Consider the following 26228-nt stretch of genomic DNA (forward strand, 5'->3'; position numbering starts at 1 on the left):
ATGAAGAAGATGGGATTCTCTGCAGTTTTCATTGATCTTATATGGAGGTTGTTGGCAAATAATTGGTATTCTGTACTTCTAAATGGTCAGGCACATTGTTTCTTTCACTCTACAAGGGGTGTCAAGCAGGGGGATCCACTCTCTCCTGCTCTTTTCATTATAGCTGCAGAAGTTCTTTCAAGAGCATTAAACTTTTTGTTTGATCAACATGGTTTTGTTGGTTATGGGATGCCAAAGTGGAGTGCTGAGCTAAATCATCTGGCATATGCAAATGATACAATCATCTTTTCTGCAGCAGACAACTACTCTTTACAGATGATCATGGATACTCTTCGGGAATATGAGAAAATATCTGGACAGTTGATAAACAAGAGGAAAAGTTCTTTTTATATGTTCAGCAAAGTTTCAGGTAAGTTAAGTCAGCAGGTTGCAGCAGTAACAGGATTTGTGAGAGGGCAATTTCCTCTTACATATCTTGGAGTACCAATTACTCATGCCAGGAAAAGGAAAGTGGATTATACTGAGTTATTGAAGAAAGTCAAAGACAAGTTGCAAACTTGGAAAGGCAAGTTACTGTCTTATGGGGGAAAAGCAGTGTTGATTACAAGTGTCCTTCAAAGTATCCCAATTCATGTTCTATCTGCTATAAGGCCTCCTAAATGTTTTATAAAAGAACTACACAGGATCTTTGCAAGGTTTTTTTGGAATAATAAGGAGGAAGGAAAATGCAGACACTGGTCATCTTGGCTTAACATGTGCCTTCCTAAACATGAAGGAGGTTTGGGTTTTAGGTCTATTTATGACATGTCCAAAGCCTTATGTGCTAAACTCTGGTGGAAGTTTAGAACCACTAGTTCTCTTTAGGCTAATTTCATGTGGAACAAATACTGTAAGAAGCAAATTTCTCAGGTGGTTTAATGGAAGGGAGGTTCACAAGTCTGGAAAATGATGTTGGAAGCAAGAGAAAATATTGAGCAGGAAATCTGGTGGGAGCTAAAGATTGGAAGTTCAAAAATCTGGTTTGACAATTGGACTAAGTTAGATGCTCTCAGCTATGTGGTTCCCCTGTCCTGGCAAATCAATGATCATGCTGAAGATGTTTCTGAGCTTATTTCAAATGGAAGATGGGATATCAACAAACTTATGCAGCTGTTTCCTGAAGATATAGTCCAGCATATAATATAGGAAATTGATATTAAATATGCATCAAATGAATGGGACAGACCTTGGTGGATGATAAAAAGTACAGGAAGGTTTACAGTAAGTAGTGCATGGGAGCTGTTGAGACAAAAAGCTAATGTAACAGTGCCATTTCAGAATATGTGGATCAAAGGTGTGCCTTTTAAAATTTCATTCTTCATGTGGAGATTGTGGAAGTTTAAAGTGCCAATTGATGAAGTGGTGGCAAGTATTGGCATTCCTATAGTCTCAAAGTTTTGTTGCTGCCATACTGCTCAGATTGAGACCATTAACCATCTGTTTCTGTGTGGAGATTTGGCTACTAAGGTATGGAGATTCTTTAATATAGGTTCTGGATTGAGCATGAATTATATTCAGGTGAAACATGCCATAAGAAGTTGGTGGGAAGCAAAATGCCATTTCAAACTGAAGACAATATACAAAGCAGTTCCTGCTTTCATTGTGTGGCAAATATGGAAATGGAGAAACAAGAGGCTACATGGTGGTAATATGAATCTGAATAGAGTGATATATGGCATAAATCTGAACATTTATATGTTATGTAAAGTTCAGTTTCCTGGGCTAAATATTCCAACTAGATCGCATCAGATTATTCAATTCTTTAAAGGATATAAACCAACTGTTATCTGCAGAATTATTAAATGGATGAGACCTGCATCTGGATTCTACAAGTGTAATATTGATGGAGCTGATAAAGGAAATCCAGGGCTAAGTTCTGCTGCTTTTTGTATCAGAAATGAAGAGGGAGATTTGGTGCATGCAACTGCTAAAATTCTGATAGATGGATCAACTATTGTTGCTGAGGCTGAGGCTATTAGAATGGGTCTGATGTACTGTGTGGAAAAGCAACTGTTTCCATTGATTATAGAGACTGATTCCGTGACCATGAAGATGATTATAAATGTTGAATGGAAGATCCCTTGGAGCATCTCAATGTTGGAGGATGATATCAAAAGGATAATGGAAGATCAAAGAGTGACTGTGGAGCATATACATAGAGAAGCAAATGGACTTGCAAATTTTTTAACTAACTTTGTTTTTTATTTTGCAGGTGCAGTTCAATTTCATAATTTTCAGGAATTACCAAGTCAAGCTAAGAAGATTCTGAATTTGGAAAAAATAGGAATTCCTAACCTGAGATTAAGAACTCTTCAAGACAAAGCACCAGATTACTCTTTGATACCAGAACTTTAAACCATTGCTGAGTACAGTTTTTCAACAGATTGTGAGTTATTGTAGCATATGTATTAGGGTGGTATCAGTGTGCTTGTCATGCTCATTCCTTAATATAAATGTTGTGATGCTCATGATCTAAGTAGTAGATTGTACTGCTTATGGATCAAGCAACATAGTGACCTGGTTTTCATGCAGAAGGTGATATACACAGCAATATACAACTACTTTCAAGCTTGCCTAAAGAATGATTTAGATGACTTGAAGCTTTCCACTTGTGAGACTTTGAGGTGTGATAGAAGTTATCAAGCCAAGGCTCTTGGATTCTAGTTGGTGTAATCTGTTCCTGTCTACTTCTACTGGCCATAAGTCACTAGATTTACTATGTTTTCTTTCAATCAATCTTGTTGGATTGATCTTTTCTTATTTTTTGTTCTTTGTTTTTAGCTGGATCAATCTCTTCTGGATTGATGTGTATATATTTTCTTTATTAATAAAATTCCACCTTCATGGTGGCCTTTAGTTAAAAAAAAAAAAATGGGAACTTTTTAATAGAAAGGTAAAAAATCATATTCAAATGTATCAAGAGAGATTGAATGGATCAAGTATGTTATCTATTGAAAAATATTTAGGGAAAACATCACTAATTGCCCGTCCAACCTAAACTAATTACCCGCCCATGCCCCCTCCCTAACTATTTTCGCTTCTGCCCAGCCCAGCCCAAACTAATTACCCGACGTGCCTCCCTCGCCCAAGCCCCTTCCTCCATGATATCATCACAGTATATTTATATATCATGATGGTATCATCGAGGACTTAAGAAGTCCTCGATGATACTGTCTCAGTATATTTATATACCACGATGGTACCATGGTCCTGGGGAATGTCTCATTGAAGAACTGAAGAAGTCCTCCATGATACCATCACAATATATGTATATACGACGATGGTATCATAGAGGTTTTTTTCGAGAAAAGTACCGTGTCCTTTTTAATAAATGAACATGATCATTCATAATACCGTCTCAAGATATTTATATACCATGATGGTATCATAATTGGAGGGCATCGCGGGTAAATACTTTTGATTTTTTCTGGGGGTATGGGTGGGTAATTATTTTGGTTTGCGGGGGCATGTGTGATCTTTCCCCAAAGAATTACTCCATCCATCCCATATTAGTTGTCATGTTTCGCATTTCGAGATTCAATTTGACTAATCTTTGGAGCTAAATTAGATTAGATTACGTCAATGTTTCAAAATTACAACTTAATTAGATATTCAAAAGATAAATGAAAAGCTCTTTAAGTTACAATTCTTCTCATATCAATATGGTGAAAAAATATATCTGAAAATATTAGTTAAAGTTAATCTAGTTAATTGACTTTCCAAAAATAAAACATGACAAGTATTATAAGACGGAGAGAGTATTAGGAGAAATCGATTATAGAGCAATTATATATTCATAATTTTTGCATCTCAAAAAGCTAGAAAAATATATTTCATATAAACAAAAAAATATAAAACTCTTTTTCCCTGAAAAAATAAATTAAGGCCTTTCATTAAAGTTTGGCTTTAGGCCACCAATAGTATTGAGCTGCCCCTGGGAATCGTTTTCTACTGTATAATATTACGCATAAACTTTTGTAAATAAAAGTTTACAAGACTATCTTGGGGTCAATTTAAGTATGATAATTTTAATTATTTTGTCCACTAATAATTGAAGTTACAAAACCACTTATTGTCTTATATTAAAGTAGCTGTTGTAAATATATTGAATGTCAATCAAGTAAATTGGGGAGCAAGGGAATTTGGCCATCAGGGAAACTTGGCCACCAAGCTGTTTCCTTGGTTGCTTGCCCACCAAGCACTTTCCTCCTATAAATAGAAGTTCATTTGTAGAATTTTATATACAGACAGTGAAATCTCTCTTAAGTTAAAGGTTGAATAATTTATCAGTCTCTTTCTATATAATTGGCAGTGGTGTATTTATTTTATAACACGTCATCAACACGAGACTCTGCCATAATAGGTAAATATTTTAGAGAAACTGAAGAAAAATGGTTCGAAACTTCTATTATCTAGTCGTAGGAATGTGAAAACATTTTCACAAGTAAGTAATCGTAATTAAATTTTGGACCGCAGATGAAGACAGTATAAGTCGCATCGGTATTCCTGTTAGCCCTTACTCGGTTTTTCCTTTTATTCATTTCCTTTGTTATTTCGGATATTGTGGGCGGACCAATGTTACGTGACAAGAAGAGAATCTTATCAACGTTCCTAGTTGGTTGTGATTCAATCTTTGCTTTTGTTTTACCATTGTTATTATGGAGTTTTTTTTTAAATAAAAAAATAAAAAATAAAAACGCTAGATAATGTTCTTTGTTCAACTTCTGGTAGTTGTATATCTATGACTTGCCTTTGGTAAACTTCGCAAGTTTCACAGGAGTATTATATTTCCTTGTACTTTGGGATCCACAAGTTCATGCATATCCTATTTTTCCATGGTATTTATCTTTTTGAAGATGTGTCATCAGTACATTTTCAAGAGCATATTTACAACCATTTATCGGATTATAGCTTCCATTCTATTAAATTAAATATGCTTAATGGATTTTGGATGTTTGTTACCGTTATTTCGTATATTGGATTCTTTTGATCTCCGAATCTTAAATGGTTCACTTGAACATTTATGCCTCAAATTTTATTCCTGAAGTACAATATTGTTAAGAGGAATTATGATATTAATTCCATAATCCTTAATGGCTAAGAATGAAAGTTTACAAGATATACATGATCACCAGAAGTGATAATATCTCTTAAATATCGTTATGATTAAATTCAACTATGTCTATAACCATCAGCAGTAGTAATATTTTCATAGGCTTGTAGTGGGTACAAGTGAAGATATGTGAGAGAAAGATTCTCTAAATTTTATGTATGTCTCGATTTTCTCCTGAAGTAGCTGTCACGACCCAAATTACTAATCGTATGGGCACCTACCTTATTATCACTAGTAGGCGAACTCTTACCCATTAACCCATTACTCACTAGCCAATTTCAACTTCTTTAATCATTTATACTCTAACAATCAATAAATAAATAAATGAATCAATAGTCTGACCAAGTCGTAAATAATATAAGTGCGGAAGTCTTAACTATTACACCCCCAAAATCTGAATGTCATCGTACAAGGACTCTAACCAACAATGTCTAAAGAATGAAATATATGTCAAATATAATAATAAATAATGTCTGGAATTTAAAGTAGACAATTGGAAAGAGAGATCTTCAGGTGGAAAGGCATGGGTACATAGAAGCTCACCCTCGGATCTAATCGAGCAAACTAGCTTCAAGCTAGAGATGTAGGTTGGATGAAATCTCTGGAACACAATCTGCACTCAAAAAAGGGTGTCGCAAGGTACTATCAGTACAAACACTATGTACCGGTAAGCATCATAGGCTGACTAAGATTAGTTCACGTATATAAGCATAAAATCAACAAGATAAACAGATAGGCACTTAATACTCAAATCCAAGACACAAAATATCCATAACAGAGTCACAACCTAAGATGAAGCTTCTAAACCACAAGTCTGTCAAGTCTCAATAATCTCACCTTATAATTATAAGTCCAAGTTTCGTCCCTAGGTAGAGTCACCAATCCACAATTTAACTCAGTCAATGATTATATTTATATCACAATAGACATTCAACATCCATACCAAAATCAGAACCAAACAAGCATATAATAATGCAGAATAAAATGTAATGATGTGCAATGCAAAATATGATGATGTGCATTGCAATGCCATGCAATGCACTGGCCAATTACCTCACTCCTCAGTCACTCATCACTCGTGTACACACATGCTTTGGTGTCTTTGCCCAATAGTCATGACCTGCAGGGGACCCATAGTGTCCATGCACCCTCGCTCCGGAATCTTACCTCGGTTCACCAGCCTTTAACTTAGGCCACATCCTCACCCCCTGTTAAATGTGCCCGAATCTAGGTCGCATCCTCACTCCCTTTCAAATACACCTTTTCATTTATATATATATATATATATAGTCACATCACTTTTAATGAGCGATTATCAAGTACCATGTATCAGATAGTATCACAAGTTCAACAAGAAGATTATATTAATTTCTTCACTAATTTCACATCACAATGTATGTCTCAACGTATTAAAGTTCATTAGTATGTATGGACAATGAACAATTAGCAATATCAATGTCAAACACAAGGCGTCATGCCACAAGTCTTTCATGAATCGTTTCCAAACCATTTCCATCATATATTAGTGTATGAATGCATAAATTAGGGTAAACATGGTCAATCAATGCAAACCAATAAAGCAACAGTGACGGTACAAGTCACAAAGCCATAAGTCATATTAAGACTTAGATCAACTCAACCATGAAATGAGTCGTACAAGCCGTCTCAACCAACATAAGAGTCTATGTCCCCCTTTACTTCCACATATAGCAAGTACGCCTCACAACTAAGTCTTGTATCACCAAGATGCTCCATTTTTCTATATATTATTATCAACAGTAAATAATACATCAAGTTCTCATCTACGTACTATCATAAGTTTACATCACAATTCAAGTCTAAACTCATTATCCTTCCTTTCTCCGATGATATGTGTCACAATAAGAGAGAAATGGGTGCAACACGAATGACAACACGACAATTCAGGTAACAAGTCTAATCACAATAACAGGGCAACAAGCCATCATCAACAACAATCAACCTAATAGAAATCCATCCCGAATCACCACAATATGAATACAACTACAACTCATATTTCAGTACATAAAGTAATGGCGACGAGCCCACAAAATCAGAAGTCATACCAACCTAGCTAATATCTAACCAAAACACCATGTCCAAAGACCTAATCATGCTTTCTCCCGTCAATTCTACACAATACATACGTTTCACTAATCAAAGTCTAACTAAAGTAAGTCGTAACCTACCTGGAATGTCGAACAACAGTCTCGAATCGTCAATCCTTAGCCTTGACTTCCTCTTTGGAGAGCCTCAAAACGATTAACTTCTATCAAATAATTAATCTACATCAGAAAGAAAAAAAAAAGGCCAACAATACCATATTGGTATACTTTCAGAAAAATACCCACAGTAACCCTACAATGTGACTCCGAGTTCATGAGGGTAAAATGGAAAACTTAGTGCACAATTATGTTACCAATCATCTAGTTAACCTTCAATCTTAATTTCATGGAATATTATTCATCACAAGATATCAAAATTCATCTTTTCTATTTTTAGCCTTATGGTTCTTAATACATTAGTTCTTCACAATTAGTGTGTACGATGACTATGAGATGGTGATATCAATAATAAATAATGAATACTAGGTTAGAATCTTACCCTGAAGTGCTTGTGAATGCTTTTCCATTGTTATCACCCCAACCCTTCAACTATTAGAGGTTTCATCAATTCTTGGGTTCTAATCTTTCACCCACCCTTAATGGAGCTTAAGCTTGTCATAGGATTTGAAGTAGGAATGATAATGAATCACATAAGGTTTTGCACTTACCTTCAAGGAGGAACTTCATCCTAGCCCTAGGAAAATAGCCTCTCACTTTCTAGAGAAGTGTTTTTGGGTTTATGAGGGGAAAGACTCGAAATTTACACTTAAAAATGACTTTTCTGCCCAAACTTTCGCTGCAGCGGGTGCCCAATTTTCTAAAATGTACAAAACTTCGTTTTAGCCCCCAAAACTCATTCGGAACCTCCCGAACCCAGTCCATATATGCATTTTGATTGTAAACCACGTTACGAACTCAACCGTGACCTCGAAATTCCTAAAAAAGATCATGTTAACCCTATGTTAACCAATTCAATCCCAATACTATGAAACTAAGCCTTCACTCAAGACTCAAAACATCCCCGAACGCCTTGGGACCCAAACCAATGACTTCACTAAGTCATAGATTGTGCTAACGGGACTAGGGGGAAGGGTCAACAAGGTTAAATGGGTCAAAAAACTATAACGACCAAACGGGTCGTTACAGTAGCAATATCTTAGTAGAGGTTCTAAGCTATCACGATTTGATATTTGATATGGTTAAACCAAGTCCAGATGATTATGTTTCATTCTTGAAGAATGAGATTTTTTTTTTTTAAATGTTACAAATACAAATTGATTCCCTGAGGTTAATGTGACAGTATGTGGTAAGCTTATAAATGCAGACGTGCGTTTGGTTGTGAAGTTATCACGGCTCATCTCTAGAAGAGGTAGAATAATTGAGAAGAAATATTCTGAATATTCTATGCTTGATTCCCGAAGTAGTAAACTCAGAAAAACTAGTCCTGAAGTAGTAGAACTTTGAACTCTACTCCCGAGTAGTACAACTCTGAAATCTATTCCCTAAGTTGTAGATTTCTGAAATTTACTCCTAAAGTAGTAAGACCCTAAAATTTACTCCCGAAGTAATAAATCTTTAAACTTTACTCCCGAAGTGGCAAAACTTTAAACTTCACTCCTGAAGCAGAAAGAACTGGTAAAATATATGAGAAATATTCTGAAGTAATGTCTTCTTGTGCTTGAGCAAAATAACGAGTTATTGAAAACGTCACATTGCAAGCACATTTGAATAATCAGGTTTTAAGTGAATGAGAAATACCACGACCTATCTCCTGGAGAGATAAAATAACAAAGGATATACATGTTATTTTTGTGGTATGAAATTAAGGCATTGCAACACGTACCTGTCGTACGTAGAACATCTCGAATAATTTTATTAAGGTATCTTTCTAAGGCCAAAGGGAGCAAAGTAGAATACTTTCTATTATAAGCACACTGATACATTATGGTTAGTGTTATTGATTTCCTTGAAGGAAATAAACAGTAATTATATCTCTTCCTAAAGGATGTGATTATTATGTGGTTGCCACTTTTGATACAAAATGTTAAGATGTTTACGGCTAATCTCCTTGAAGGAGATATTTGAAATACTGAACTTTGGAGCGTAACGTTATGCTTTAATAATTTACAGTTTAAAATTATTTTTAAATTTCCATTTGATTATTGTTTTCCTTCCAAACACCAGTAGTGTCTAACCAATTTTCTTTCGTGATATCCGAAGTATCTAGAAAAATAATATTGGTAGTAGAAACTAATGATCAAGGGCTCCAGAAGATCTAATTGTTTATCTATAAGTATCATGACACCAACAGTGTCCAAATAATATCTGATCATCATGGTAAATAAATTAAAATCTCTCGAAGAGGTTATATATGATAGCACCATTTATCTTAGATCGTAATTGTTACGATCGGAAAATAAATTGTAGTAAACCTGAAGTTTACTAGCGAAAAGAATATGGTTATCATATTGAGACTACAAGTGATTTGAAGATTGAATATCTCCAAGTTACCAGGTATGAAATACATATATGATACGTTACCCGAGCATGATGGATCACATGTCACACTAAACCAAAAGTTTATGACATAAAATCTCATGCAATAATAAACTAGAAGTTTACTAAAATAAATAGCACTCGTCATGATAAACTTGAAGTTTGGGGTACATATAATTTTTTCAGTTGACCTGACCATTTTTTGTCGTCCGGCTTTAAATTTGATGTGCTAATTGAGTATTCGAAATATATTGAAGAATTAGAAGATTCTTCAATGTTTGTGTTGCTTGTTCTCATGATAATTTGATTACACCAACTACTATTGGGACTGAATCCCCAAAATTTTGGAAAATATAAAAGGTGAATGTGGGCTCCTTAACCTGCAATATGATGTCTTAAATAGATGCATATATGAGACAGTCACATGTAAGTTTATTGTCAACTGACAGTTTGACATTTACGAAGTTAAGTGGAAAGCATAATTTCCAGAATATGTAATCAAGACAATTCATCTTGATAATGCTTCTTATATCTAAGCTGGTTTGGCATTGGATGCCTCCATAATATAGCTAAACCATTGCTTATGAGAGCAGAGCTCCAGATGTTGGTCTGAGATATGATATATTGCATACAACGATACTTGTATGCTTCAGACCAATAAATTATGATAAATTCTCCCCTCATAAATTGTTCAGGGTCATGAACTAGATATTTCCATCTTATAGCTTTTGATGTGCGGTATATGATTAATGGACATATCATGATGCACACAGATGGATTTTCCAAAGAAAATGAGGACATGTGTTTAGTTTTTCTAACATTAAGGGGAGAGAAAATAGAACTGAGAAATATGTTGTGAACTATCATCAGTATGATCCTCAGAAAATTCAAGTCAAATGCTGGAAGGATTTGCTGACCTAACTATTTCATATTTCATCTGCAAAATGCTCCTAATGTCCCTGAAGAACAGAGTCTACAGCATGCATGGAACATGGTAGACTAATCGGTTCCAAATGTAATAATCCTTGAAAAAAGGGAGGAGCAAATAATAATAATAATAATAATAATAATAATAATAATAATAATAATAATAATAATAATAATAATAATAATAATAATAATAATAATAATATAAGGAGGCAATGTGCTCTTGAAGAGCCTACGACATAGCACTTCGTGAAACCTTATGGGAGGTTCAGGTACCTGAAAATAATGAAGTGATGAGATCTCAGTAAGTTATGTCGAATTGTGAACCGATAAAATGATATCTAGTCAACGATATCTTTGATACAATAAGGCGCGCAATACTGTATAAGATTGTGAGGATCTAAGTTCTACGTCTCTTAAGCATGCTGACGTAGAAATAATTGTCAAATGATATGATACATCCTGGTAAGCGTAAACTTTATTGGACCTGCAGTCTAGACATTATAAGTTCTTGGGGAACTTGTTCATAATCCTTATATGTATTAAATCAGGTAAGGTGAATGTGATTTAATCACCTTAGTGAATATTGTTTGACGAAGGGAACAAAGATGAACCTATTTACCCTTGTCTCTTTATGATAATTAAAACATTCCATATTATTTTGCAAGTTGATTACTTGAATATTTCTAGAGCTCTTGAAGAGTTTCTGAAAGCAGTAGATTATCTGCTAAAAGATGTCGAAATGAGAAAATTAGATTGGTCCTGAAGTATCATATATTTGTGCAATTGATGCATTTATTTGTCTTGCTATAATTGTGAGCATCGTATAATTTCTCTCCTACATAGAGATATTGGAATAAAAACGATTGCATATAGCAAATGAAAGCCCCAACGTGAATGTTTTTATCCTAACAAATGACATAAGAGTTCGATCCAGCTATGTTATCTATTTTCATGAAGGATTACTGTCATACCATTTTATTTTACTGACAGTCAAATCATAGAAAAATAACAACAGTTTATAAAGCAAGTCAAGAATGTACTTGGCGTGACTGCAACAATACTATATGATGATGATGTAACTCTATCTAAAGAATGAAGATGTAAATGATCCATGCCTTACAAAACCACTTATTGTCTTATATTAAAGTAACTGTTGTAAATATATTGAATGTCCATCAAGTAAATTGGGGAGCAAGGGAACTTGACTATCAAGGAAACTTAGCCACCAAGCCATTTCCTTGGTTGTTTGCCCACCAAGCACTTTCCTCCTATAAATAGAAGTTCATTTGTAGAATTGTATATACAAACAATGAAATCTCTCTTAAGTTAAAAATTGAATAATTTATCAGTCTCTTTTTATATAATTGTCTTTGGTGTATTTACGTTATAGCCTTTATTTTATAACATTAACTGAAATATGTGTGAATTGTTCAAAAAAAAAAATACAAATGACAAGAAAAAGAATTGACAAGAGAGAGAGCTAACCAAAAAAAATTTGTAGGCTCGCTCGTAAAAGAACTTCTCTAGAACCACGGTCCCAATCCTAATCATGATTTCATAGCGAATTCTCTCTCTAACCGAAACCCTAACCCTAGCCAAAACCCTAATTATTCTTCATACTTTTCCTGGCCATTATGGCCATTGGATAGCCTCCACCGAATGTTGTCCAGCCTTCTCTGACACCATCAACATCCAATGCACCACCCATGCTACCAACATCTTATGCCAATACCCTAAAACCCCCACAACACAAAACTACATTGCCTATTATTCCTCAAAAACCTGTTACGTATCTGCATGGAGATCCTGGGGTCTTGTGGGATGAAGAAGAGATAGAGTAGATGATTTTACGTGAAAATATACAATATGCTATCATTGGAAAGTTTTCCTATGGCTGGCCTGACATTCAAGAACTGAGGAAACTAATTCCAAAGCAATGTGAATTGAAAGGAGAATGTCCTATTGGATTATTGAGGAATAGATATGTTTTGCTTCGTCCAACTTTGGTAGAAGATTATGTTAACCTCTTGTCAAAACCAGCATTCTATATTAATCACATGAACTGGTGGTATCCCATGAGAACATTGAAGTGGGATCCATGGTTTGATCCTGAAGAAGAAACTACAATAGCAATTGCATGGATTTCCTTTCCTTATCTGTCCCCAAAAATATTTTGTTAAGGAAGTAGTGTTTTCATTAGCTTCAGCAGTTGGTAAGACATTACAAGTTGATATGGCAACAAAAAATCAAACCAGACCGAGCTGTGCAAGGGTAAAGGTTGAAGTTGATCTGCTTAGTGATTTCCCTTAGACAATCAACGTTGGTATGAAGAAGAAAGGTACTAGTGAGATTATTGATAAATGGATAAAGATTAATTATGATCATCTACCTAAGTATTGTAAAAGATGTAAGTTACAAGGTCACAATGAGACTGATTGCTTCATTATTCATCCTGAATTATATCCCAAAGAAGAAGAACATGAACCAGAGAAGGAACAAGGTGTTGCTGCAAAGAATAGTCAATCCAAAAAAGTTCTGGAGACTAAAGCTGAAGGTAAAATGGAGAAAAATACCAAAATCCCTGGTGAAAAGGAGATTGTTGATGCTAGAGGTAAACATGAGGAGAAGAAGTATCATAAGAGAAGATATAGGGGTGGATATAATAAGCCTACACAAGGATGGAAAGACAAGGAAGATCAACACAAAGCTGATGATAAAGGAGCTAATAAGGAGGTAGCAACTGCTAACATGTTTGATGCTTTAATGAACACTGAAGATGACAGTGAGGAAGTGCAGACTGATGGATTGAAGAATAATGATGACAAGGGTGATTCATTACATGTTGAGAAGATACCTAGTGAACAACCAAGAGAGAAACCAACCGAGGTGAAAGATGATCCAACAGAGAATTCTAACAATAATAACAACCAACAAGTACAGTTATCAGCACAGGAGAAAGAGAAGGAATCAGCAAAATCTTGGGTGGAATCTTCCTTTGGAAAGATATCATCCAATGATAAAGTTACAGGAAAAGCCTTAGAGCAGCTACAAGTAGAGGATTCTCAAGATAATGCTCTCAAGGATAGTAGGGATCAGGAGTTTGAAGCAATTGGTGATTTAGAGATGATTATCTTTTAGGATTCAACATGTAAGAAAGGAATAATTGAGGAAGATGTAGAAAGCTGCACTGAACTTGGCTCAGTTTCTACTAATTTGGCACCTGACATTCCTCTGAATGTTGGTGAGCCTAAAAATGATGGGGAAGGTGATGCAGAAGGTATAAGTAAAAGAAAAGATCCAGATAAAGAGAAGGATCCAGATAAAAAGGATGAATATGCTATCATGGATCCAGGAATTCCAAGTTTTCAAGCTGTTATTTCAGGCACAGTAGAGGGAGATAGCTCTTTACCTCATATCAGGGACTTACAGGAGGATGAAACTATGGATCATAACATCAATCAAGTTGCTAGAGAAGGGGATTTATCACCTAAACACATTCAGACATTAAAGAGTGGTGGAAATAAAATTAGGCAGAACAATATGGTTCCAATACAGGAAACAACAAGGAGTAGTAAATTTAAACCATCCAATAATCAATGATTGATAAAGTACTATTTTGGAATATTAGATCAGTTAACACTCAAAATTCTTTTGAGAGGTTAACTGAGCTTAATAGGAGGCATCACTACTCACTCATAGAATTATGGAACCTTTCCATGAGCCTGATGAAATTGAAAGTTATAGAAGAAGGTTAGGCATCCATAATTCAATGGTTAATATCTTAGAGAAGATTTGGATTTTTTGGACTGATGATTGGCAAGCTCAGGTTATTATAGATTCAGTGCAGCAGGTGACTCTTAAAATGACTCATGTCAACTTGCAGCAAGAAGCTTTTGTCACTATTGTCTATGCTGAATGTACTGCTATAGAAAGGTTGGAGTTGTGGGATTCTATTGCCCAAGCTACACTGAACATTCAAGGACCATGGATAGTAAGGGGGGGGGACTTTAATGTAATTCTAAATGCTGATGAGAAACTAGGGGGTCTTCCTGTTCATTTGTCTGAAACTGCTGATTTTGCTCACTTTGTTAATAATTGTGGTCTGATGGAATTGAAATACTCTGGTCATAGATAAACTTGGTGGAATGGCAGAACTGAAGAGGATTGCATTTTCAAAAGACTTGACAAAGTATTTGGAAATCAGGAGTTCATGGATCTTTTCCCATTATCTGAGGTCTCACATCTTATAAGGCATGGACCTGATCATGCCCCTCTCCATGTTGTGTGTAATACATAAGAGGAGGTGGTTGTTAAGCCATTTAAGTTCCTAAATTTTTGGTCTCAACATCCAAAAATTTTGGACTTAGTTCAAGACAACTGGAGGTTGGATTTTGCAGTAAATCCATTTTCTGAATTTCAAGGTATTTGAAAAAGGTGAAAATGGCTTTGGCAAAATGGAGTAAGGATACATATGGCAATATTTTTTAGCAAATTTCAACCATAGAAGATACTATCAAGTTGAAGGAACTGCAGTTTGAACTAAATCCTTCTTGTTGAATAGAACAGACTTACATAAAGCTCAAGTTGAGTTAAATAGCTACTTGCACTTTGAAGAAGAATATTGGAAGCAGAAGTCTGGTATGAGGTGGTTCAAGGATGGTGATAGAAATACTAAGTTCTTTCACTCCTATGACAAAGGATGGAGGAAGAAATTGGCTTTGCAGAGGATTCAAAATAGTCAAGGGGATTGGATTTCTTCTAATGATGATATAGGGGAGGAAGCAATTACATTCTATCAAGATCAGTTTAGACAGCTAGATACAAGAACTGATTATGAGATGTTGAAGAAGATTCCTGCTCTAATCTCTACAGAACAAAATGAGTCTCTTATTGCTCTCCCTAGTAATGAAGAAGTCAAACTAGCAGTCTATGGTCTGAATGGTGACAGTGCAAGTGGCCCTGATGGTTTCTCAGGCCATTTTTTCTAGGTCTGTTAGCATATTATAGGGGAAGATGTCACTAAAATGGTTAGAGCATTCTTTTGTGGGCAAGAGTTGCCTAGATTCATTACTCACACCAATCTTGTTCTAATTCCTAAGAAGGAAGTGGTCAATACATTTGCAGACTTGAGACCAATAAGCCTTAGCACTTTTGCTAACAAGATCATCTCCAGAGTCATGCATGAGAGGATTGTGACAGTACTCCTTGGCATTATTTCTAACACTCAAACTGGTTTTGTAAAAGGTAGAAGCATTGTGGAGAATGTGTTGTTAGCACAGGAGATCATTAGACACAAAAATAAGAGAAACAAACTGCACATTGTGGTAGTGAAGCTTGACATGGCTAAGGCTTATGATAGGGTGTCATGGATCTTTCTAACAAAGGTTTTGAGGCAATTTGGCTTCTCAGAGGTGATTGTAGACATGGTATGGATATTGGTATCAAACAATTGGTATTCAGTGCTAGTAAATGGCCAATCTCATGGATTTGTTCATTCTACTAGAGGCTTGAAGCAGGGTGTCCCCTTGTCACCAACTTTGTTCATCATAGCAGTTGAAGTCTTGGCTAGAAACTTGAATAGTCTACATGAAGATACTGTTTGTAAAGGATGGCATGCCAAAATGGAGCCCTCAGATCAACCATTTATCATATGCTGATGATACCATACTTTTTTGCTCAGCTGATCCTGTGTCATTGAAGAAGATGATGAAGATCTTGAGGGACTACGAGAAGACATCTGGTCAGCTAGTTAACAATGACAAGAGCTCTTTCTATGTGCATGAGAAAGTTCCAGCAGCTGTGGTTAACAGAATTAAAAGGAAAACTGATATGAGGAAAGGCTCTTTTCCTTTTACATATCTAGGATGTCCAGTATTTTATGGTAGAAGGAAAATTGTCTATTATGAAAGTCTGATAAAGAAGGTGATGAATAGAGTGATGTCTTGGAAAAACAGGCTGCTACCATTTGGTGAAAGGTACATATTAATTGCACATGTTCTACGGATAATGCCAGTCTATTTATTATCAACAATGAATCCTCTGAAAGGTGTTATAGACCAATTACATAAGATCTTTGCCAAGTTCTTTTGGAGTAATACTGCAGGTGTTAAAGGCAAGCACTGGGTGGCTTGGGAGAAAATGTGTTTGCCAAAGCGTGAAGGTGGTCTTGGCTTTAGATCACTGTATGATATATCCAAAGCCTTTTTTGCAAAACTCTGGTGGAATTTTAGAACTAACATTTCTTTATGGGGAGCCTTCATGGGTAACAAGTATTGCAAAAAGTTGCATCCAGTTATAGTACAGGCCAAAGGAGCATCAAATGTTTGGCAGAAACTCGTGGCAGTGAGAGATGATGTAGAACATCAGATATGGTGGCAATTGAAAGGAGGTACTTCTAGCTTCTGATTTGATAACTGGACAAAACAAGGTGCTTTGTACTTTGTTGATAATGACCTGGTCATTGATGAGGAGATAAAGGTGAAGGAATTTATATCTAATGGGGAGTGGAATTTTCCAAAATTACAGTAATTTCTTGCTGAAGAAACTATGGAATTCATAGAACATACCATTAGTCCAAAGCTGATTCAAGCTGATAATGATAAAGCTTGGTGGATGGGTGAAACAAATGGAAAATTCACAGTCAAAAGTGCATGGGAGTAAACTAGACTAAAGCAAGATAATCTTGAAGCTTATAGATATATTTGGTTGAAGGGATTGCCTATTAAAATAAGTTTATTTTTATGGAGAGTTTGGAAGAGATGCATAGCAACTGATGACAACCTTAAGAGAATGCACATCAACATTGTCTCAAGGTGCTGGTGCTGTCAAGACCATAAGCAGGAAACCATGACCCATCTTTTTGTAACTTCTCCAATAGCTTTCAAGCTTTGGAAACAGTTTGCTTCTTGTGCAAGTTTTAATATAGAAGGTCTTCATTTGCAGCAGATCATTATACTATGGTGGAAAGCAAATGCACCTTCAAAGTTACAAGGGATATTTCAAGCCATGTTAGCTATCATTATGTGGGAGATTTGGAAAAGAAGAAACTCAATCAAACATGGCAAACATACTTCATATATTAGAATGGTATACCAGGTTCAATATACAATACATCAACTGATCAGAGTGAAGCATCCTTGGCTATGCATAATTCCACCAGACTGGCCTGCTATTATAGACCTGCTGAGCAACTACAAGCCAAAACTGCTTCATTGTAATGTTATATGGAAAATGCCACAACATGGATTGAAGTGTAATACAGATGAAGCTTCTTAAGGTAATCCAGGAATCAACTGATTTTGCATCAGAAATGACAGAGGTAATCTTGTTTATGCTCAGGCCAAGCAGATTGGTTTGGTTTCAAACATGATGGCAGAAACAATAGCTATTTGTTACACCTCGGAAACATTTTCGCTCATGCACAGTGAATAGACTGACGAAGGGCGCGAAGTATTTGATGTTTTGATGAGTAAGAAATAACATTTGATGATTCTAAATGAGATTTCAAAGACATGAGAAGTAGGAGGGTAAAGTTGTTAAGGAAGGCAAGGCATACGTTATGTATCGGAAAGGATTTACGAGTAACAGTGTATGATGATTAAATGATGCTTTGGAGAAGAGTTATAACGTCCCTTAGATTGTTAATGAAGTGATAAACAAGTGTTAAGAAGGTTCCATAAGGATTGGAGGTCAAACGAAGTGACGAGAACCAAAATCAGAGAATAGGTAGATTATACGACTGATTATACGGTCCGTATAACCTGTCGTATAATGGTCACAGAATGAAGTTGTTGAGGTGGTGATTTCACGGTCACTTATACGGGTCGTATAAATTTATACGGATCGTATAATGTGCCGTCAAATTGACACAGAGAGGGATGGTTACTGGAGCAGTTTCACGGTCACTTATACGGACCGTATAAGTGTCCGTATAATGACGTCGGGACAGATTTTAATTTATAAGAGAATCTCCCAAGTTCATTTATTTCATTTCATTTTTCTTATCCACAACTCAAGAATTCTCTAGAACCTTCCACACACTCCATATACAAGAACTCATGAGAAATTGATGATCAACTACATCAAATCAACAAAACTAAGTGTGAGAAACACATCAAAGTTCATCCAAGTCAAGAAATTCCATGGGAAGTGGAACTAGGGTTTTGCTCAAGTAAAGTATTTCCATTTAAATCTCATTCCTACACTATCAAAGGTAAGTTTTATGGTATTTCCAAGTTATTTAAGGTATTGAAAAGTTGAAACGCTTGGATTGTAGAAGGAGATAGAAAATGGGTCATGAATGTGTAAATAGTGACATTTTGAGTAGTAGTTTGAAGTGAATCATGAATATTGAGATGTGGTGATTATAAGTAAGCTATAAATGACATTTAGAACATGGGGGTAAGTATTATATGTGAGAAACCGTAATAGTGAACCATGACCATGATTATGGAGTAATTGAAGTGAAATTGTGAAATGTGGATAATGTAAATGAATGATGATTGTTGTCTATAATATCGTGAATGTTGTTATGGATGCTTGGGAGTTGATATAAGATATGCATAAAGTAATAGAAACAAAGGAGATGCTGCTCAAATTTCTCTAGCTTAGTTCAAACACGTTTATGTTATCGATTAGCTAATGTTAATGTGAATTCTCTTAAAGGTAAAAACGTGGGCATCAAAGGAGAACGAGCAAGCGATAGATTAGTTAAATGAAAAAGGTATGTGAGGCTAGTCCTTTCTTTATATGGCATGAATTTTTCACGACCCAAACCCGTAGGCCGTGACTAGTGCCCGAGCTGGACACCCGTACACACTCATTTACCAAAATCGGCATACCAATGGCTTATCCATATTCGGCGTACACTGACTTATACAGATACAAAGGTCAGATGTCGTCTTAAGCGGTCACATATAACAAATGTATAACACAGAAGCCGGCAAGGCTGTCGTAAAACACATCGCCCAAAAACATATACATACATACAAACCGTTTAGGCTGTCACAGTAAATGGAACCGCTTATGACGCAAATCACACAGATATAACTGAACAACAACGACCCATGACCCACATACATGTCTACAGGCCTCTAAGAATAACAACAGAAACATATGACGGGACAGGGCCCCGCCGTACCCCTAACTAGTCATATACACATAAATATGTACAACAGAAAGATCTGTACCAAAAGTATGGGCTCCGGATCAAGGGAGCACTCCAAAGTAGCAAAATGGGTATCCTAGGCTGGCGGATTACCATAATGAGCGTCTGTACCTGCGGGCATGAAACGCAGCTCCCGAAGAAAGGGGGTCAGTACGAAATATGTACTGAGTATATAAAGCATGAAATACAATAATCAAGATCATAACTGAAATAAGAAGTATGGAAAACGAGTACAGAGATCAGTATACCAAAAAAGCTTGTTTTTGAAACACAAATAATGCATATAAAAAAAATCATGCATAGGGCTCAGGAACGTGGTCGTCACTCCGACGCTGGCGCCACAACACATCATACTCCAGAAGATTTCATATCTCCGTACAACCCCGAAACACATCATAACATCATAGCACATCATACGCCATAACACATCATAACGCCGTATATAAGCGGTACCCGGCCCCCTAGCGAGGGACTCAGGGAACCGTAACACATCATACTGCCGAATATAACATAGAGCGCACGATGAAAGAACCGGCCCGAGACTCGGCGAAGGATATAATAACAGTATGCACGAGCAGAGTAGTGAGAAACTATATGCACATAAATCAATTTTTAAGACTCGATAGGTGATATTTGGCACAAATATCATGTTTTGTGTCGTATTACAACTTCTTCTTATGACTGTTATCGCTTAATTCATGACGTAACCGTCATATTTGAACTTATGTCGTTACATTTTCATGTGTATAGGTACGATGACGACAAACGATGGAAAATGCGCTTGAAGTGATTGGAATTCGTAGCATATGTTGATTGGCTGAGGTGACGAGTCGCTGACCGCAAAGGACGAACAAAGAAGAGAAAGAAGAGTTAACCGCTGAAGTAACCTCGCTTTCCTTCCGCATCGCGGAAGGATCGCGAGAAGCTTCAGAACTTCAGGCTATCGATCCGCATCGCGTGAAGAAAGCAGAACAGCCAAACGCAGACATCAGGTTTCGCGATCCGTCCGCGATGCGGAAGGAAAGCGGGACTCTGCGGACGTTTTCCCGATTAGATTAGGATTTGGATTCCTTATTTATTATTTTTACCCTAGCCTATATATAGACGTTTTTATAGCTGAGAACGGTATTCTGGGATTATTGAAGGATTTGTAAGCCACCGTTCTCCTTTTTCTCTCTCTAGGTTATTTTCTTTTTCATCTTTTTCAACCCTAGTTTATTTATGGCTTCTTTTGTCTATGATCGAATCATGAGTAGCTAAATCTCCTAGTTCTAGGGTTGTGGCGAAAGACTTGAAAGTTGATGTGATGACAATTATTATCTATTGATTTTCTATATTGTGGGTTGCTTATTTATTCTTGATTTCAATTGTTTGATTATCTGGCCAATAGTTAGACACTATCTGTGGTGCGTGGGTTGAACTTGAGAAAGGGAATTCACGTATGTAATAAGAATAAATAGAGTTTGTTCGATTTAATCGTTTAGCTAATGAGGATAGAGATATACCCTTTAGCCCTACTTAGTGAATACGGTAAAATAAATGCGTTCTTGTTACATCTGATGACCATAGAGATATAGGCATTATGGTAACATCTACCGGCTTGTGAGTAGTTCGAGAGAATATCATAAAGCATAATTGACCCGTTAACTAGTAACCCAGGAAAGAAAATAGGTGGAATTGTCTGAAGATCAACTGGATTGTCGAAAGCCATAACCCTAGATCTTTCTCTCATCTGATAATTCTTACAATCTCTGTCAACATAGTCCCAGTCCTAAAAAAAAACACCCATCACAAATTGTTTACTTTTCAGTTTTAGTTAGTACAGCAAACAATCTTGGTTTTCACTTTCTTGAATAGTTTCATTCGAATTTGAATTAGTTTAACAGTATAATCTAAGTCTCTGTGGGATCGATATCTGGACTTAACAGTCTATATTACTTGTACGACCACGTATACTTGCGTGTGCGTTTGGGAGCAACAAGTTTTTGGCGCCGCTGCCGGGGACTTAGCAATATTACTGTTTTTCTAATTTGGATTTTAGAATTTCTATTCAAGTTTTTATTTATTTGATTTTTAATTTAATATTTTGGTTAGTTTGCTTGATATGGCATCTTGGAGTAAAAATTGGTCGAATATTGGTTGTTCCTATTTTGGTTATCCTTGTTTGATTTGTGGGGGACCACACTTGTGGCAACACTGTCAAAATATTTCCGGGAATGGGTTGTGTGTACATTCCCAATCTTTTGAGTGGAATATTTGTAATATATGTGGTGGTCAAGACGGTCATTGGAATGGTTGTCCTAACTCTCACTCCCCATCACCGAGCCCATATTATGATTCTCCTGTTATTTGTGATGTTGACAGTAGTAACGAAGTGGAGGATGCGGAAAGTCTTGCTCGGGTTAGCGATATGATGAAGCAAATAGGGGAGCAAATGATGGAGCATGATGCATTAATGAGAAAGCAAAACGCAGAAATGTGGAAAGCCATAGAGAGGATTCGTGCCAACCTCATAGAGATGCAGGCCGAGGCCGAAACTTGTAATGATTTACAAGTTATAGGCTTAGCCAATACTCAAGACGAACCTCAAATAGAAGAAGAGAGCGAGTTCCCACAAGTAGATAGTTTGAATAAGCAGAGATAGTGAGTCAATCTTGGCTAACAAAACAAGATCAACAAATGAAATTTCATGGGTTTCTCCGTGATGGTCTTACAAACATGGCTACACAACTGATAGAAGGTAGAACTGAGCTCGGACAAGAGATGGACCAATTTGGCTCAGATATCCATGGCTTGCAGGCACAAATGAATAAAAAGGTTGAGGTGTTTGATGCCCAACTACATATTACCTTGGATAGTGGCCTGCATGTGGAGTAGATAGAGGAACTCCAACCATTCGATCGGATCTTTTTTGATGATGTCATTATTGAGGAAGTGTACAAAAGTGAGGATGTCAAAAATAATGCAGTTTTAGAGTTGGGGCGTGTTGGTCCTCATTCTAAACACTTTTCTACATTATGTTTGGTTGGCGACATGGAAATCGAGCCCTCCACGCCGATAAAGAATTGTAGAGATGAGAAACAAGAGCCTTAAATCCTGAAATTTGCCACACCGAAAAGACAAAGTGACATTCCTCACTTAAGGGCCAAGAAGTTCAAGAAACGATATCTATTGATTGGTTCTTTTATTTTCACACCACCGCCCCAGAAGCGTGATAGAAAATTGAATGCAAAATTAGGGGTGAAATTCATAAGTACGAGGTGGAGGAAAAAGTTGAGTCATGCCATGCCATGACGATTAGGGGAAGTCTGAGTACCCAAAGTTGAAAGCTGAGGAGCATGCCAGAGTTTTAAGTGTGGGGTCATTCGCCCCTTGATGATGAGAGCATGTTGCTAGCTAGGCCCTAGTGGGCCCCAGGGAGTATTTCTTACCTCGCTTGCGTTTTAGTTATTTTCAAATCTACATGCATTGAGGGCATTGCATAATTTTAAGTGTGGGGTGGGGAAATACGTCCCTGGTTTGTAACACCATGTTTTGAGGTTGCGGATGATGACTAGAATGCCGTAGGATTTTTTTTTATAGGACTTCTTTTAATTTTGCATCTTAGTGTCGAAAAAAAAAATCAAAAAGATTTTATTTTCTTTATTTGTCTTTGTTAACTTCTTAAGCCCCTCATTAGTAGGCATTCATCATCCACCCCCTTTGGTTTTCTTATGGCCTCGGTTCTTTCCCGAGGGGGGGGCCTTTGAACCGGGCGTAGGTAGATTTTTTTTTATTTTCTTTTATAGTCATAGAAAGGGACTATTCCTGATGACGGGTGGATGACAACCTGCTTGAGGGAAAATTAGTCTGTAGGCTAGGTACATTCAAATGCTAGGTGCACGGGATAGGTGAAGTCTTGGCATATGAGCGATCTTGAAATGTTTTGTGAAAGCATGCCGTGAAACTGTATTACTTTTCTTGGAAGCACTCGAAAATGGTTTTTGTGTTGACTCGTATAACCCACTTGGCATTGTTGATTTTCATTGTGTTTGATTGTTTCAAGGGACAACCGGATCCCTCTTGCGTTGATTATGTGCCATGTGTGAGTAAGGTTTCGTTTTTGAATCCATGTTTGGTATTGACATCTAGAACTTGCCCTGTGTGTTCACAAAGCGAAATGAAGTTTGGTTGAGCCTAGAAGGTGATAGAGGCGTTTCTTTGATTAGTCACTAAAAATCCTAAAAAGTTATCCTACCAGCGTGCAAATGACACCTTAGTTAACCCCTTTAAGCCTTTAGCCTTTTCTTTGATAACAGTTAATTAGCCTTACCCCTTTGTTCTATAGCACTCAATATTTGATCCAAAACACTCCAGAAGCACTTTAATCAAATTACATGCATAATGGGAGTTGGGAGCCGAAAAGAGGGGAAATGGTTGTTAACTGTAATCTAGGAAGACAATGGGAGCACCGAATGAACAGAACTAATTCACGTGTTAGTTGAAAAAAAAATGTGTAGCGAAAACGTTTTCCTTCTAACTTGTGTGATTTTAAAAAGAGTGGTGCTTAAACAAAGAAAATGGGGTGAATTGGGAGAAATTTAAAGGTTAGTTGGTGTTGAATAAGGGCTAATAAAGAAATAGTGCAAGAATGACGAATGTATAAGTATTAAAGTTCTTAGGGAGGTTAGTCACTATTATCCAAATAATTCCTACCCGTCCTGTAGCCTACATTACAACCCTCGAAGTCCTACTTGATTCTAGGCTCGTCTGACTTGTATTAGTGGAGTGGTTACACTACGAGCAAGCATATGGTATGTCGTAAATTACATGTGACGTTCTTTGTGAGAGTGAGTGAATTTATTGATTTCAGGTCCATTGAGTTAAACATATGATTCTTGATGACATATGGACTATTTTGTTGTGGTGAGGGCACATAATTAGCAATAGAGTGGTGAAGTGTTGATTTCTTGATCATAAGGTGACCTATATGCGTTAAAGTGGTGTCGTTGAGTCAACTGTTTTGAAATTTGAAATGTCTTCTTTGAAAAGAAGTACTTGTTGCTGAAACTAAGGCTTTTAAAACCTTTGGCATGGCTTTCGCAATCTGGGTCGCTGGTTTGTTTTTGAAAAAGCTCGCTTCAAGAGTTAGCCATACTAGCCGAACCCCGTTGCAGACCTGTTTGAATGAGTGATCTAGAAATGTAGTCTGATGATGGTTTGTGTTTGCTCGAGGGCGATCAAAGTCTAAGTGGGGGGTGGTGATATTTGGCACAAATATCTTGTTTTGTGTCGTATTACAACTTCTTCTTATGACGTTTATCGCTTAATTCATGACGTAACCGTCGTATTTGAACTTATGTCGTTACATTTTCATGTGTATAGGTACGATGACGACAAACGATTGAAAATGCGCTTGAAGTGATTGGAATTCGTAGCATATGTCGATTGGCTGAGGTGACGAGTCGATGACCGCAAAGGACGAACAAAGAAGAAAAAGAAGAGTTAACCACTGAAGGAACCTTGCTTTCCTTCCGCATCGCGGAAGGATCGCGAGAAGCTTCAGAACTTCAGGCTATCGATCCGCATCGCGTGAAGAAAGCAAAACAACCAAACTCAGACATCAGGTTTCGCGATCCGTCCGCGATGCGGAAGGAAAGCGGGACTCTGCGGACGTTTTCCCGATTAGATTAGGATTTGGATTCCTTATTTATTATTTTTACCCTAGCCTATATATAGACGTTTTTATAGCTGAGAACGGTATTCTGGGATTATTGAAGGATTTGTAAGCCACCGTTCTCCTTTTTCTCTCTCTAGGTTATTTTCTTTTTCATCTTTTTCAACCCTAGTTTATTTATGGCTTCTTTTGTCTATGATCGAATCATGAGTAGCTAAATCTCCTAGTTCTAGGGTTGTGGCGAAAGACTTGAAAGTTGATGTAATGACAATTATTATCTATTGATTTTCTATATTGTGGGTTGCTTATTTATTCTTGATTTCAATTGTTTGAATATCTGGCCAATAGTTAGACACTATCTGTGGTGCGTGGGTTGAACTTGAGAAAGGGAATTCACGTACGTAATAAGAATAAATAGAGTTTGTTCGATTTAATCGTTTAGCTAATGAGGATAGAGATATACCCTTTAGCCCTACTTAGTGAATACGGTAAAATAAATGCGTTCTTGTTACATCTGATGACCATAGAGATATAGGGATTAAGGTAACATCTACAGGCTTGTGAGTAGTTCGAGAGAATATCATAAAGCATAATTGACCCGTTAACTAGTAACCCAGGAAAGAAAATAGGTGGAATTGTCTGAAGATCAACTGGATTGTCGAAAGCCATAACCCTAGATCTTTCTCTCATCTAATAATTCTTACA

This window comes from Lycium barbarum, chromosome 3, assembly GCF_019175385.1.
Source record: "Lycium barbarum isolate Lr01 chromosome 3, ASM1917538v2, whole genome shotgun sequence".
Classification (NCBI taxonomy): Eukaryota; Viridiplantae; Streptophyta; class Magnoliopsida; order Solanales; family Solanaceae; genus Lycium; species Lycium barbarum.